This window comes from Pseudopipra pipra, chromosome 12, assembly GCF_036250125.1.
Source record: "Pseudopipra pipra isolate bDixPip1 chromosome 12, bDixPip1.hap1, whole genome shotgun sequence".
Taxonomy (NCBI): Eukaryota; Metazoa; Chordata; class Aves; order Passeriformes; family Pipridae; genus Pseudopipra; species Pseudopipra pipra.
In genome coordinates, this window is record NC_087560.1 from 5,763,367 (window position 1) to 5,777,256 (window position 13,890).

The following is a 13,890-nucleotide window of genomic DNA, read 5'->3' on the forward strand; positions in this document are numbered from 1 at the left end:
ACCCCTGTCTTTGATCACGTTGTCTCTTTAACACTGAAGCACGAGAAAGAACAGAACAAGTGGTTCCAAAACATCCCGCTCCCAATCATGGATCTTGACAAGTGAAGGCACTCTGGCACACACAGTAATTCGTAGCATTTAGAAGTGATAAAAAACACCGAGTTCCAGCGCTGTACCCAGTAAATCCAGACAAAGGGCTGTGAATTGCTGAATTGCTTTGGAGCCTAATACCAGTTTTGGATGGTAACCACAGAACAACAGGGATTTCAGCAGAAATATTCCCCCCACGGATGCGGAGCGCAGCCCAACGATGATTTACCAGCACTGGTGTTGCATCTACCACGAGTCAAACTGAAGCCTCAGCGCTGCCAACACTGCACAGATTCCTCAGAGTGAGAAACTTGTCAAAACCCTTCCAAACAGAGGACAGCTGGGAAGCAGTATCAGATGCCAAAGTGGCTACAGGTCTGATCTCAGCTGCAGGGTGATCATTTGGAGAACCCGAGGGTCTCCAAAGCATCCAACCTGGTACTGAAGCCAAGCCAGCTCAGGTAGTCCATGGCTCTCAAAATGGGAGTGCAACCACGGAACAAGCACTGTTCGTGGTGAAGAAGAATCATAAAATCACAGACTGATTTGGGTTGGAAGAGACCTTAAGGGCCATCTTGTCCCACCCCCTGCCATGGGCAGGGACACCTTCCACTAGATGAGGTTGCTCCAAGCCCTGTCCCACCCGGCCTTGGACACTTCCAAGAACCTCACTGCCCAGCACACAGCAGGTATTTTGGGAGCATTTATTTCCATCTAAGAAGTTACTTAAAGCATACATTGGCCCAGTCCCTCCCTCCCAGCACAAACCAGAGTGTTGTGACCTGCTCCTGCAGCCCTGCCAAAAAGCAACAGTAGGAACAAGTCAGCATGAGCCTCCTAAAGGTGGGACCTTTGAAGTCTAATCTGGACTTGAAAAGAGACAACTACAAAGCCTGTGGCATCTGCTTCATTAAATAAGACATTACATGTTCTTAAGTTTCATTTGCTCATTGAAACTTGGTCTTTTAAGATCTAGGAAATAAAAACAAGCTGCAGAAACTAAACTGGCCTGGTGCATTAGAAAGGAAGACAGTTACACAGTACCTAAGGACAGCCAGTTTAGCCAAAATGGGATTGCAACACAATGAAGCAGCTTGTACCAAACTTTCAAAGAGCTGAGCTCTTTCATGACACTTGCCAGAACTGCCACTGTCAGTGAATAATATAACAAACTATATTTTAGAGGACTTCCTCTCATTTTTTTAATAAACCTAAATAAGCATAAGAAAGATCTACAAGGAATTTTGAGTCACAAGAAATGAAAGTCTGAAATGCTTGAAATTGCTACCCTTCCAAAACCCACCTAAGGAATTTTTCTCCAATAACATTAACAGTTGAGTTCAATGATCTTAAAGGTCTTCCCAACCTAAACAACTTGATGCTTCCATGGTCATTCATACACCCCTTCATCCTTTCTGCGAGCTCTCCATTAATATGAAGGACAAAAACCAACAGCATCTGAATCCATACTCTGACTTGTAACTCAGAAATGAATGTGCAAAGCCAAGGAACACTGAGTTTGTCTTATTTCTACACCTGTGCCAGGGTCTCATCACCCTCACAGGAACAATTTCTCCCCAATATCCCATCTAACCCTGTCCTCTGGCAGTGGGAAGCCACTCCCCCTTCACCTGTCCCTCCACACCCTTGTCCAAAGTCCCTCTCCAGCTCTCCTGGAGCCCTTTTAGACACCGGAAGGGGCTCTAAGGTCTCTCTGGAGCCTTCTCTTCTCTGTGTGAACACCCCCAGCTCTCCCAGCCTGGCTCCACAGCAGAGGGGCTCCAGCCCTCAGAGCAGCTCTGTGGCCTCCTCTGGACTCACTCCAGCAGCTCCACGTCCTTCTGCTGTTGGACCCCAGAGCTGGAGGCAGCTCTGCTGGGGGGAGTGTCTCACCTGAGTGAGCAGAATCCCCCCTCCCCTACTCCCCATGCTGTGGGATGAGCCCAGGACACAGGGAAGTTAAATCATGAACTGAGCTCCACAGCAAATTGCTGAGATAGAAGTGACTAGATTTTCCAACATAAAATAAACAGCTCCAAGGAACACTTCAGACAGGCTGGTTTCACAGAGTTCAAGTAGGTTTCTCCTACAACTTGATTTAACTACTTTCAGCGCTGGCGCACAGCAATTCCTTGTGGGCTGGGAAAAAGGAGTAGCTCTATAGGAAGCAGGTATTCCAGAGTTTTCTTAGCCTCACCACAAACTGCAGGAACTCACCAGGCTTTATCACTAGAGATTAAAACACATATATAGGACAGCAGCTACTCAGGATATTTAATAAATTATGTGACTCCCTCTAATGCCCCCCTCCAGCATGGCCACCTCCTCTTGGAGAGCTACAGAAACTCAACGGCTTCAGGAAAAAAATTGGGACTGCAGAGAAATCTCCACTTCTTTGTAAACAGCCACAATTTTCCCAGCCTAAAGGAATGTCATAATATAATCATAAGGGGGAAAAAAAAAAAAGGAGCAGGAGAGCATAAGCAGAGAGGAAAACAGTTTTCCCATCTCCCCAGTGAATATCCCCAATTCCTGCATTAAACGATCGGAGTAGCAAATCCAAGCTATTCAATTGTCTTCTTCAACACAGAAACTGTCAGGCTGATCTTCAGGGTGGAATTGCTGTCAACTCTTCAGGCTATTAAGCTGTTATCCGGAAGAGATTTGCTCACAGACGAGCAAACCAAGCCAGAAGATTCAGACAGGTAAGAGACACGGATCCATTGCAGGAGACGGGCTGCTCTAAATGGATCCGACAGGAAGGAGAAACATATGAGAAGCCAGGAGAAAATGGTGGCAATATCACCCTGATTGAGCTTCATCGCTGCTTTTGCCAATTTCTATGAAAAAAGGAGTCCTTTAAAAGGTAGGGAGTGCCTAATGAACCAGAAATCAAATGGGTAATTTAGCCAGAAGTTCAAATATCTCCTCCTTCTATTAAAAAAGAAAGGTTGGGGGGGGTTTAATACAGATCATAGAGATGAAGTAGGTAAAACAATTCTGAGATTTTACCCTTCTATAGAATCACAGAAGGGTTTGGATTGGAAGGGACAGTGAAAGATCATCTTGTTCCATCCCTTGCCACAGGCAGCCACACCTTCCACCAGGTTGCTCCAAGCCCTGTCCAACCTGGCCTTCAACACTTCCAGGGATGGGGCAGCCACAGCTTCTCTGGACAACCTGGGCCAGGGCCTCCCCACCCTCACAGCCAACAATTTCTCCCCAACATCCCATCTATCTCCGCCCTCTGGCAGCGGGAAGCCATTCCCCCTTCACCTGTCCCTCCACGCCCTTGTCCAAAGTCCCCCTCCAGCTCTCTTGGAGCCCCTTTAGGCACTGGAAGGGGCTCTAAGGTCTCCCTGGAGCCTTCTCTTCTCCAGGCTGAACATCCCAACTCAACCTCTCTCCATGGCAGAGGGGCTCCAGCCCTTGGACCATTTTTGTGGACCCTCTCCATCAGGTCCATGTCTTTCTTGCACTGAGGACCCCAGAGCTGGACACAGTGCTCCAGGTGGGGTCTCATAAGAGTGGAATAGAGGGCGAGAATTCCATCCTTTGAGGTGCAATCCATGCATTCCACACTGCCCTCTCTGCCTCTGAAGACTGAAGCCTTCAGCTGTCTCAGGTCAAGGTGACCACTGCCAAAGTTTCATCAAAAGCAGGAACTCTGCAGGACTCCAAAGGGTGTGTCTGCAGCGAGTCCCTGTTTGTGCAGCAATGACTAAATAACATTGGGAAGGAGCCACTGCCCATGGTCTGCATAGGACAGGGAAGTTTCTGGATGCAAAATTTAGGCCGAGAACAGGAAGACAATGATCAAGACCTGTGTGACAGCATCTCAAAGAACTGCTCTCACACTCGTGCTTGAATTCATTAGGAACTGGGAAGGTTTTGGGATGACTGGAAGCTTGTAAAATAACAAGGACTGAATGGATCAATGGATCAGTCAAGACAGATGCAGAAGAGAAGCAGAGAAAGCCAGCAGTTCCAGAGGAGGATGTATCTGGAGAATGATGCAGCTTTGGGGGGAAAGAAGGTGATTCATAAGAACCTCATCTTCTCAAGAACTCCTACAGATGGGCCGACAATTAGCCATGCAAAAATCCATAGCTAGAAAAAAATCAATAGAGTACAAGTCAAATATCTGGTTTTAAAATGCTAACACGGATGTAGCAAGTTCATTCAAAACACTGCGGAGAGTAGACAAGCCAATGGAACATTTAAAGAACACAGAGACTAAGCAAACATTTAGAGGACCTAAGCTGGCACCAACATTTGAGTAACTTAGGGTTTTTGAGTCAGCAAGAAATGCCCTGTAAATCAGAATTCCAAGCTTAAACCAGAAAAAAATAGAGTCTCAGCCACCCAGTCAGTGACAGCAGCTGTCACACTGTCACCAGCAGGCTGTACAAGCAGGAGACACAGCGTTGAACAGGCTCCACATCACCTATGTCACCGGTGCCAGTGTCAGGTCAGTGTGAAATGCCAGGACCAAGTTATTAAAGAGCATAAAGTGACTCCTCCTCAGCAATGGATGAGAGAAACAGCAATTCATAGAACCATGGAATGGTTTGGGTTGAAAGGGACCTTAAAGCACATCTCATCCCACCCTCCCACCATGGGCAGGGACACCTTCCCGCTAGACCAGGTTGCTCCAGGCCCCATCCAACCTGGCCAGAAAAGCTTCCAGGGATGGGGCAGCCACAGCTTCCCTGGGTAACCAGTGCCAGGGCCTCACTACCCTCAGAGCCAAGAATTTCTTCCTCATCTCTAATCTAAACTACTTCCTGCCTTCACCTTGGATAGCAGCTGGAATATTGGTGTGAGCCCCATGGCGCAATTTGACCGTGCCATGCTGAGCTTGGCCACCTCCACTCTCCCTGCTTGACCCCAGAAGCGAAGTACACCAGGCTTTGGGTGGCAAAGGACCACTCAGAAGACAAAGTGACAGCAACACCCTCCCTTTGCACTCCAAGTCATGCAGGAGGAGGATGGGGAAGTGTCCCTTGGTTAAAGCTGGTACCTGAAGGACACTTGGCCCAGTTTTCACAGAACAATTCAGGGCATCTGGGTAACCCCACACCAGGCAAACCAGAGCTGGCCTGAACTCGGCCTAAACAGCCACAGGGCTTATTGTATTGTAAAAATGAAGTCATGTCTCAGGAGTCAGTTAGGGTTTGTTGTCTTCTTTTCCTTCTTCCTTTTGCAGTGGATGGGCATGTGAAAAAGGGAAAGGCAGCTGATACGCTCCACTGAAAGAAAAAAAACAAGAATCCTACATGGCAGGATCCTTCAAAGCTCTTTGGAGAACAAAAGTCTAAAGGATAAAAGGAAAAATCCTTCGTGTACATAAATAACTGGTAAAAAAGGGTAAGGAAGGGGGAAGAACACATCACTGGTTGGTTTTGCAGCAGAAGGGACTCGCCAAAGGATTCTGCTCAATGACACTGAGCTGTGCACTTACTAAGATGACAACATTTGCTACTCTGAATAATTCAGGATGATCAGTAAATAAGAGCCATGACTCCAAGGAATTGCAGTAAAATCTCGTGATGCGAGTGGGTGATACAATTCACAGCACAGCACATCAGGAACTACCAACCTAACTTTGACTTCAAAAAATATGACAGACTGAACTCAAGCCAACCCTGGGGAGCAGGACTAGAGCTGAGTATTCCACAAAACCCATGGTTTTTAGATCACTAACAAACAAGCAGAATGTCTGTAATTATTGAGACAATAATACAGGATAAAATACTTCTAAAACACCTCTCAAGAGGCACCTGCGCCCTAAATATCACCCACTGAGCTGATCAGCACCTCTGCCAACCTCCCCTTTTCACCTGTGCTGCCCCTCCTGCCACACCTGTCTCAAGGAGGCCGGAGCAGAGCTGGCAATGACATGAAGAGGGAGAAGAAATGTGGAAGGGAAAGTCTAAATACATGAGGACAATTCAGCCAAGAGACCACCAGGAATGGAAAAAGCAGTTTCCTAAAATCATGAACATCATGAAAAGAAGTGTGAAGGTTCCTAAATTCAACACCTGGCTCAGGGAGGTTATGAACTGCTGGAGAGAGAAAAATAAAGCCCTATTTCCCCAGATTAGATCCGCTGTGTTTGTGTTCTCCCCTCCCCAAGCATCTGCTCCTGGTTACCAATGAGCAGGATACCAGGCCAGATGGATTCCTGGTCTCATCTGGTAGCACTTTTTAAGGCATTACACAGGATTTCATCTGTTAACCTGAAAATACGCAGCAGCTGATTGCTTCCAAGGAGCTGGAAATGAGTTTAAAAACCACAAAAAAGGGGGCAGTGTCAGGGTAGGGAAGGCAGCAAGTGGCTGTGGACTGGGATGGACTGAGGATCTTGCCTAGTTCTCAACTCCCCTTGCAGTGGAACTCTGAACCTGACCAAATATTTTCCAATAGTGACTCTGGAATAGCAAGTCAAGTTTGTCAGTAGAGAACTGGAACAGCTTAAAAACTCCTACAGAAGAGCAAGATAGATGGGCTGGAATGAGGCAAGGTCACACACTTCAGACTTCACAAGAAATGCTACTATGAACTGGAAAGCTCTTTAATCCAAGGAAAAGGAGAGAGAGACACAGGGTATTAACTTGTCACCACGACCTGCGAGCCACCAACCTGACTCAGACATGAAGGATGCAGGCACAAAGGAATTCCCAACACATGGCACAGCATCCCAGAGAGCCCTCCCCTGCCATTCCGGGCCCTGCTCCGCTCAGGGATTAGCTTTGAGCAAACACGTGCAGGGAAGAGATCGACCAAGAACAGGAACAGAGCGACTGCAAGGGTGGTGTGTGTGATTTGGAAATAAGGAGCCAAGAGCTGAGCCAAGCTTCTGAAAGCACCAGCAGAGAGAGGAGCTGATTTTAGGAAGCAACACTGGCACAAACATAGATAGGTACATACCAGCCACAGATCAATGTATTGTGAGAATCTGGAGTGAGTTTCCAGCCATCATGGCCAGATAACTGAAATTTCCACACATAAAACACAGCAGGAAGCCCAGATTGGCCCAAACCTGCAAGGACTTTTGGCCAGCAGCTGAAAATATGCAGTTATAGACCTGCGAGAGAAAGCAGAGAGCTGAGCCTCCTCTTCCTCACCACCCAACAGCTCCTAAAAAAAATAAAAGAGGCACCAGCCAAGTCCAGAAAAAGTGATTTCAGGGCAGGCACGGTTTGAAGAAACACTTGTATTCAAAGTTTAGGTCCTTACACAGTGTGCGAGCATAAAGCCCGATTTTATCAAGTCAACAGTCTAAAATTTCAGTGGAGTTGGCAAGATTTTTGCCGAAAGGCCGGAATATCAGCAGTGCTGGGATGCTGCTACTTCAACATGGAGAGCAGAGATTTCCCTGGGCAGCTCTTTCCTCCATCCTCCATGCTTCCTAAGTACATCTATGAGGTTTTTTTACTAAGAATCATTTTTTTTCCACACACCATAATATTCAAATTCTTTTCTTATCTGGGCACAACTTGCCAGTGGTCACCTTCCCCATCCAACCGCTCCTGCTGATGTTTATCATCAGTGGCATCTCCAGCTCACCCCTGACTCCAAGAGCTCCAGTGTGAGCCCAGCTTCACGTGGAGACAACCACTGTGTGCATCTCTCTACAACAGCAACCTCACGAAACCCAAATTCTCCCATCAGTAACAAGTCACACCTCAGCCGCACTTCCAAAACTTCAGCCACTGGCAAAGCAGCAAGGAATCCTCCGTGGATTTTGCTGCCTGAATCTCCCCACACTCGTAACTCAAAGGCACTCTCTGTATTTTTTGGAATGTGTCTGTGGGAAAATGCTGCTAATATCTGACAAGAGCTTCTCTTTGATAAGAGCAAATGGGAACAAAGCTCATGATTCCCAGTACACCCACTATCCTCTCCCAGCAGAGACCAAGTTACCAACACAGTACTGAACCAAGGATGCAGAGATGGTTTAGTTGGGTAAATCACAGTGAACAGCTGGCGAGCTGAGAGAAGGAAAAGGCAAGTCCTGAAGAACTTGGGGAGTGGCAGCACAAGCTGGTTACACACAGGCATTAGGTCACTGATAAAAAAAAAAATCAAGTCTGAGGTCACACCCATGACAGTGGGACTTCAAGCAGGTCACCGTGAGCCTGGTAATGAGAAACAGGGAGAGGGGGAAAGCTCCACATGAAGTTGGGACACAGGAGGCAGCTTGACAGACCACAAGTTTGGAATCTGCTCAGGATGCTTCCTACGAGCTGAAAAATCAGAGAAAGGCCAAAGAGGACGGCCAGCAGCACAGAAACACTGGGAAAGGAAGAGTCAACCTCATGAGCCAGCTGTGGCTGCCCCATCCCTGGAAGTGTTGAAGGCCAGGTTGGATGGGGCTTGGAGCAATCTGGTCTGGTGGAAGGCGTTCCTGCCCACCGCACAGGGGTGGAACGAGATGGGCTTTAAGGTCCCTTTCAACCCAAACCACCCTGTGATTCCATGACTTGGACAAGACAACGAAGCCCAGCCCTCAGAGCTCCACACTGTGTCAAGCAGCACATGGAAATACAAACTTCCCAGGTGTAGGGGGCATATAGAACTTCTTCAAGCAAATAAGTTGCCGATACACTTCCAGTTACACAGAGCACTCCACTTCCTCACACTGGGCACAACACCAGGTTCAGGAGTTCCCAAGGCACCTCCAGCTCCTCCCGCGGCAGGTCCCTGCCCCGCACTCCCGGCACAGCCCCCCAGCCCCTGAGGGAGGGCTGCCAGACTCCCCCCACCCCAAATCCCCCCTTTCCATCCCCTGGCCGGCGCCAGCGCACAGACCCCGAACCCGCCCCGCTCCCCCTCGCCCACGCCCCGGGGGGACCCGCGACCCCCTCGGGCCGCCGCCCTGCGCGGGGTCCCTCGGGCAGCTGCACGGCGGCTCCTCCGCCCGGCCGGAGCCGCTCCCGCCGCACCGGGAGGGCTGGAGCGGCGAGCCGGGCGAAGCCTCCGCCGCGGGCGGGCGGCCGGGCCGCCGCGAACCGACCGCCGGGACCCCGCGGCGCCGCGACCCCCCGCCCGTACCTGCTCCGGCGCTGCGCTCCCCGGGCGGGGCGGGCCGGGCCGGGCTGCGCTGGGCCGGGGCCGCCGCCGCTCTCCCCGCGCCCGCCGCGGCTCCTCCCTCGGCCGCGCTCGACGGGCACGGCCCGACCCGGCAGCGCTCGGCGCCGGCGCCGCCCCGCGCGGCTCCGCCCTGAGCCCGCCCGGCTTCCGGGGCACCGCGGCCGCCTGGAGACCGCGTGGCGTTGCCAGGGGGAGGCGGCGGCAGCGCGGGTCCGATCGGCACCAGGCGCGCCTCAGCACCACCGGGGCTCAGCACAGACCTGCGCTGAGCATCTACTGGGGCTGAGCATACACCGGGGCTCGGCACAAACCTGGGCTCAGCATCCTGCGGGGCTCAGAACCGCCCGGGGCTCAGCACCCATTGGGACTCAGCATCCTCCTGGGCTCAGCACACACGTTGGCTCGTCACCCGCCACACCACAGCCCCGGCCCCCCGCTCCTTCTTGGGAGGAAAAATGTTTCTCCTGAAACACCTTGCACCCAAAAAGTCTCTACGTTTCCCAGCTTTTAGTAGGAAATATGATGGAGAATATTTGCTGTGAGGGTGGTGAGGCCCTGGTACAGGTTGCCTAGAGAAGCTGGGGCTGCCCCATCCCTGGAAGTGTCCAAGACCCGTCTGGATGCAGCTTGGAGCAACCTGGTCTAGTGGAAGGATCTTTAAGATCCTTTCCAACCCTTAATTTTCTATAATTCTATGGAGGGGAAACTTCTGGGGTCATCACTTGGACACTCCCAGGCTGTTGCTGCTGAAGAACTTGGCATTTTCCAGAAGGATTTTTTAAACTGCCATATTCAGAGAATCACAGAATCACAGACTGGTTTGGGTTGGAAGGGGCCTTAAAGACCATCTCGTCCCACCCTCTGCATGGACATCTTCCACAAAATCAGGTTGCTCATTCCTTGAAAATGGTTAAAAAACACCATGAGAAAAGCTTTATCCCTGGCATGCAGCCCCCCAGCCTGGGGACAATCTCATTATCCAGCCACACACATCACAGCTTGTCAGCTCTTGGACTCCACCAAGGATGAACCACAGGTCTATTTGGAAAAATCACTTGGAAAATGTGTCCTGATCCAGAATTTAGACATTAAAATTATACATTTCCTTTAGTACCTCATATTCCTGTGGCCAAGCTTGGAAATTTTCCCCTGGCACCATAATTAACATGAAAACAAAGCCCAGTTCCAATAAAATTGGTACTATTTCACTTTAGCTTTTTTCCTGACTCTTTTTTTTTTAATATTTATGTGCAATCGGCCAGCTCAGGTATAGGGTTAATAAAGGATTAATATTTATTTTTAAACCATTTAAGTTTTCAATATTAATATCAAAATTAGAATGTCTCAATCCAGCCACCTGAAAAGCCTGTCCTGGCAGCATCATGTCGAATGCCATCCTGAGCCTCTGTTCCAGGATGAGCTTATTTTGCTTATTCTTTGTGACATTAGTCATGGAAATTAATAATAATATGGATATCACAATATCCCCCCATCTTTGATGAAAGGGAGAGGCACTTTTGTGATTCAGCTCCCATTTTTTCTGCTCTGAACCATCTGGGCCCTCCCAAGGAGCATCTTAATTCTGAAAAATTATTTATCATCAATTTTAGTCCAAGTAATTCTTTTGCTAAGTCCTATTAAACATGCGGATTCTCATTAACCCTGCGCTAATCCCTCGGGAGTTTATCCAAAGACTGGCCTGAATGTGGAATGACACATGAAGGGAGCTCAAAGCTGACCCCAAAATGTTTCGGATGGGTTAGGCCACCCCAACAGAGGTTTTACTCAGCTCCTCATCCTCGACCTAAGACAGGTAAGAATGCAGACCAATTCCCAAGTGCCTTGTTAGGAACAGAAATGAAACATCCTGCTTTTCTTCTCACAACTGCTGCAGCGTCTCCCGTCGGGATGAAGCGGCTCGTGGCCGGCTGGAGCTGGTGGGCAGGACAATCCCCCTTTGTCCAGAGCAGCAGGAAGGACAATGAAGCTCCTGTTGAGGATCAGGCATAGGGAGGCACCACCCCAACAGGACAGCGTGGGCGGGGGGACCCTGCAGACACAGACCTCGGATCCTTCTGGATAATGTGCAAAGAGGGAAAAATCAAAGCCCAAGGGAAAACAAAGACTAAAAGGACATTTTTTGGCAGAGGAGTGAGAGCAGAGGAGCAACCACATAGAGCAAGAAGGTACCAGGGTCTCATCCTCTCTCCCGATGGAAACAGCCCTGTAATCACTCAATCCAGCACAGGACTACACTCGACCAGGCTTGAATTTACCAAAATTAATAGTACTCTGGTGTGAGAGGGAGTCTGGTGTGACTCCCTTAACATAAGCAGGCAGCACCTGAACACAGACTCACAGAGTCCACGGCAGGGAGGCTTCACTCCGAGGAGTGGGAAGCAAAAAATCATGGATACAAATCGGACATTTTTTTTTTTAGGAAAAGCCTTGGAAATCAGAAAAAGCTTTGCAAACCCCTCACATGGGGGATGAGGCCCCGAGGTTTGGCGCTGGATTTCCCCTGGCAGGGTGAGAGGTCAGCAGCTGCCGGCCTGGCCCCCTCCCCTCCGGCTGCTTCCCCACGGCTTGGACATCTGCTGTCCCCGCCGCCCAGCTGCCCCCTGCACCGCTCCAGCAGGAGCAGATCCCTCCTTCCAGCTACATCCAACAGAAATGTGCCGTCTGGCCTGGTTCGGACACGAGGAGAGAAGGGGGCTGCCGGGAAAAGCTAAAACCACTCTGGAGCAACAGCAATTTGTAATTATCCCTACTTGGAAAAGCCTTTAGGCTATGGGGATGGGAAAGGATGGCATCTGTCCCATCACTCTCTCTTGCCCAAAGATAATTTTGCCCCCTAAGCTTTAAAATCCAACATATTAGACCCTCAGGAATTCTTATTTCCTAAACACTTCCATCTCATCTCCTAAACACTTTGTGTGCTCACTTCGCAGCTGCTTTCAGAGCATCCACGAGCTCCTGCAGAAACACACGTCCAGTTGTGCCAGCAGTGAACCCCTGAGCTCTCCTTTGTGATGTAGGTACATCCAACATCCCCCAGGAAAAGTCTGGGTGTCCCCAGCCTGGGTCAAAAGGACCTTCGAGCATGGGTGGGGGGCTCAGCTGAGGACAGTTTATTGCTCATTAGTGCTCTCAAGGCTGCAACATTCTCAAGGTCAGGGGTCAAATGCGTAATTTGGAATATTGACAGAAAACTCCATGTGTTGGGATGGGTATAAAATCTACTGGGGGAGCAAGTTCCCCTCACTGCCCACCCCTGTCCCTCCAGCACTGCTGGGTTTAAGCAGGACACAGGGACTCAGCTGGTGACACGGTGGGTGATTTTGCTGATGCCACTTCCTTACCTGGTGAGATAACATAGACTCTCAGGAAATGAGCAATTCCAGTCTGTCATCCATACATTTATATATTCCCTGCACATTGCCTAAGTAAATAAACTGGTCCAAGGCAGAACGAGCCTTGCCCTGGTCCCTGGCAGAGCCCGCGTTTGGAGCTGCAGAGACTGCTGACATCTATGGTCAGCTCGGGGTATTGACGCTTAAAAATATCGGAATCACAGACTGGATTGGATTGGAAGGGACATTAAAGCTCATCCTGTTCCACCCCCTGCCATGGGCAGGGACACCTTCCACTAGACCAGGCTGCTCCAAGCCCTGTCCAGCCCTGTCCATCCTTGCACACTTGCAGGGATGGGGCAGCCACAGCTTCTCTGGCCAACCTGGGCCAGGGCCTCGCCACCCTCCCAGCCAAGAATTCCTTCCCAACATCCCATTTAACCCTGCCCTCTGGACCAAGATGATCTTTAAGGTCCCTTCCAACACAGATTATTCTGGGATTCTGTGATTCAGGTGTCCACCAGCTATTGCTCCTTGACCTGGGAGAGCAGCCTTGATGTAACTCCAGCACAAGCAGCTCATTATCCTTCTCCCCTCCTCACCTTGACGTTCACAGCCCTCCCAGGGCACTAAACATGGATAACCCCAGAGGGGAGTCAGGGGATGAGCAGATCTGATCAGAGCCCAACAGTCTTGGCTGTTTCCCAGGCAGTTTCAGAGGAGAAATGGAGATTGAGGATACAGCTGATTTGGAAGGTGAAATGGCCAAAGGAAGAGCCGCCCACGGTGCTGCTGTGGCTGTGGGACATGGCACTAGGATGATGTTTTGTGTTATGTCAGGGTACAGAAGTCTGTGGTTTGTACAGCATGTTACCATGAGCTTATTCCCCTTAACTGACAAAAGTTCCAAAAATTTCTATTAAAGAGAAATCATCACTTGCTATTTCTCATTTAACCAACTCAAACTGCTTTTCTGTGACATCCCTCCTTTTTATCCATAGATTTTTTAGGAAGAGGCTTTGACAGCAGTCACCACTTTCCCCACCATAACCACACCAGGCTGACCTACTAGAGCTGCCACTAAGTTCTTCTCATGTGCTAAATTCAAATTTAGATCTCATAACTTCCTCTTTTCATCCACTCAACGCTACTCTGATCATTTGTGGAGCTTCTAAGAGCAGAAGCAGAACTCTCAAGATTAAGACCCATCACAAGACCCCATTTGCTTTTTTCCTATAAATTACCCTAAAAGTTGTGTGGGAGCCTCAGGCACTTCACAGTAACAAGTTTAATTTAGTTTTAGCCTTTTATTGCTCTCCAAGCTTTTGGGGTCTTGATTCTTTAGAAC

General features: G+C 49.5%; 1 protein-coding gene across 2 annotated transcripts in view; it reads right to left on the reverse strand.

Annotated features, from left to right (window-relative positions):
- Nucleotides 1-9,310, reverse strand: part of CSNK1G1 (casein kinase 1 gamma 1) — a 99,356-nt gene extending 90,046 nt beyond the window's left edge. For both annotated transcript variants that reach the window (XM_064668641.1, XM_064668640.1), the window contains exon 1: nt 9,151-9,310. The gene's annotated coding sequence lies outside the window, so the exon portion shown is untranslated. The remainder of the gene's footprint in view (nt 1-9,150) is intronic.
- Between the last annotated feature and the right edge of the window lie 4,580 nt (nt 9,311-13,890).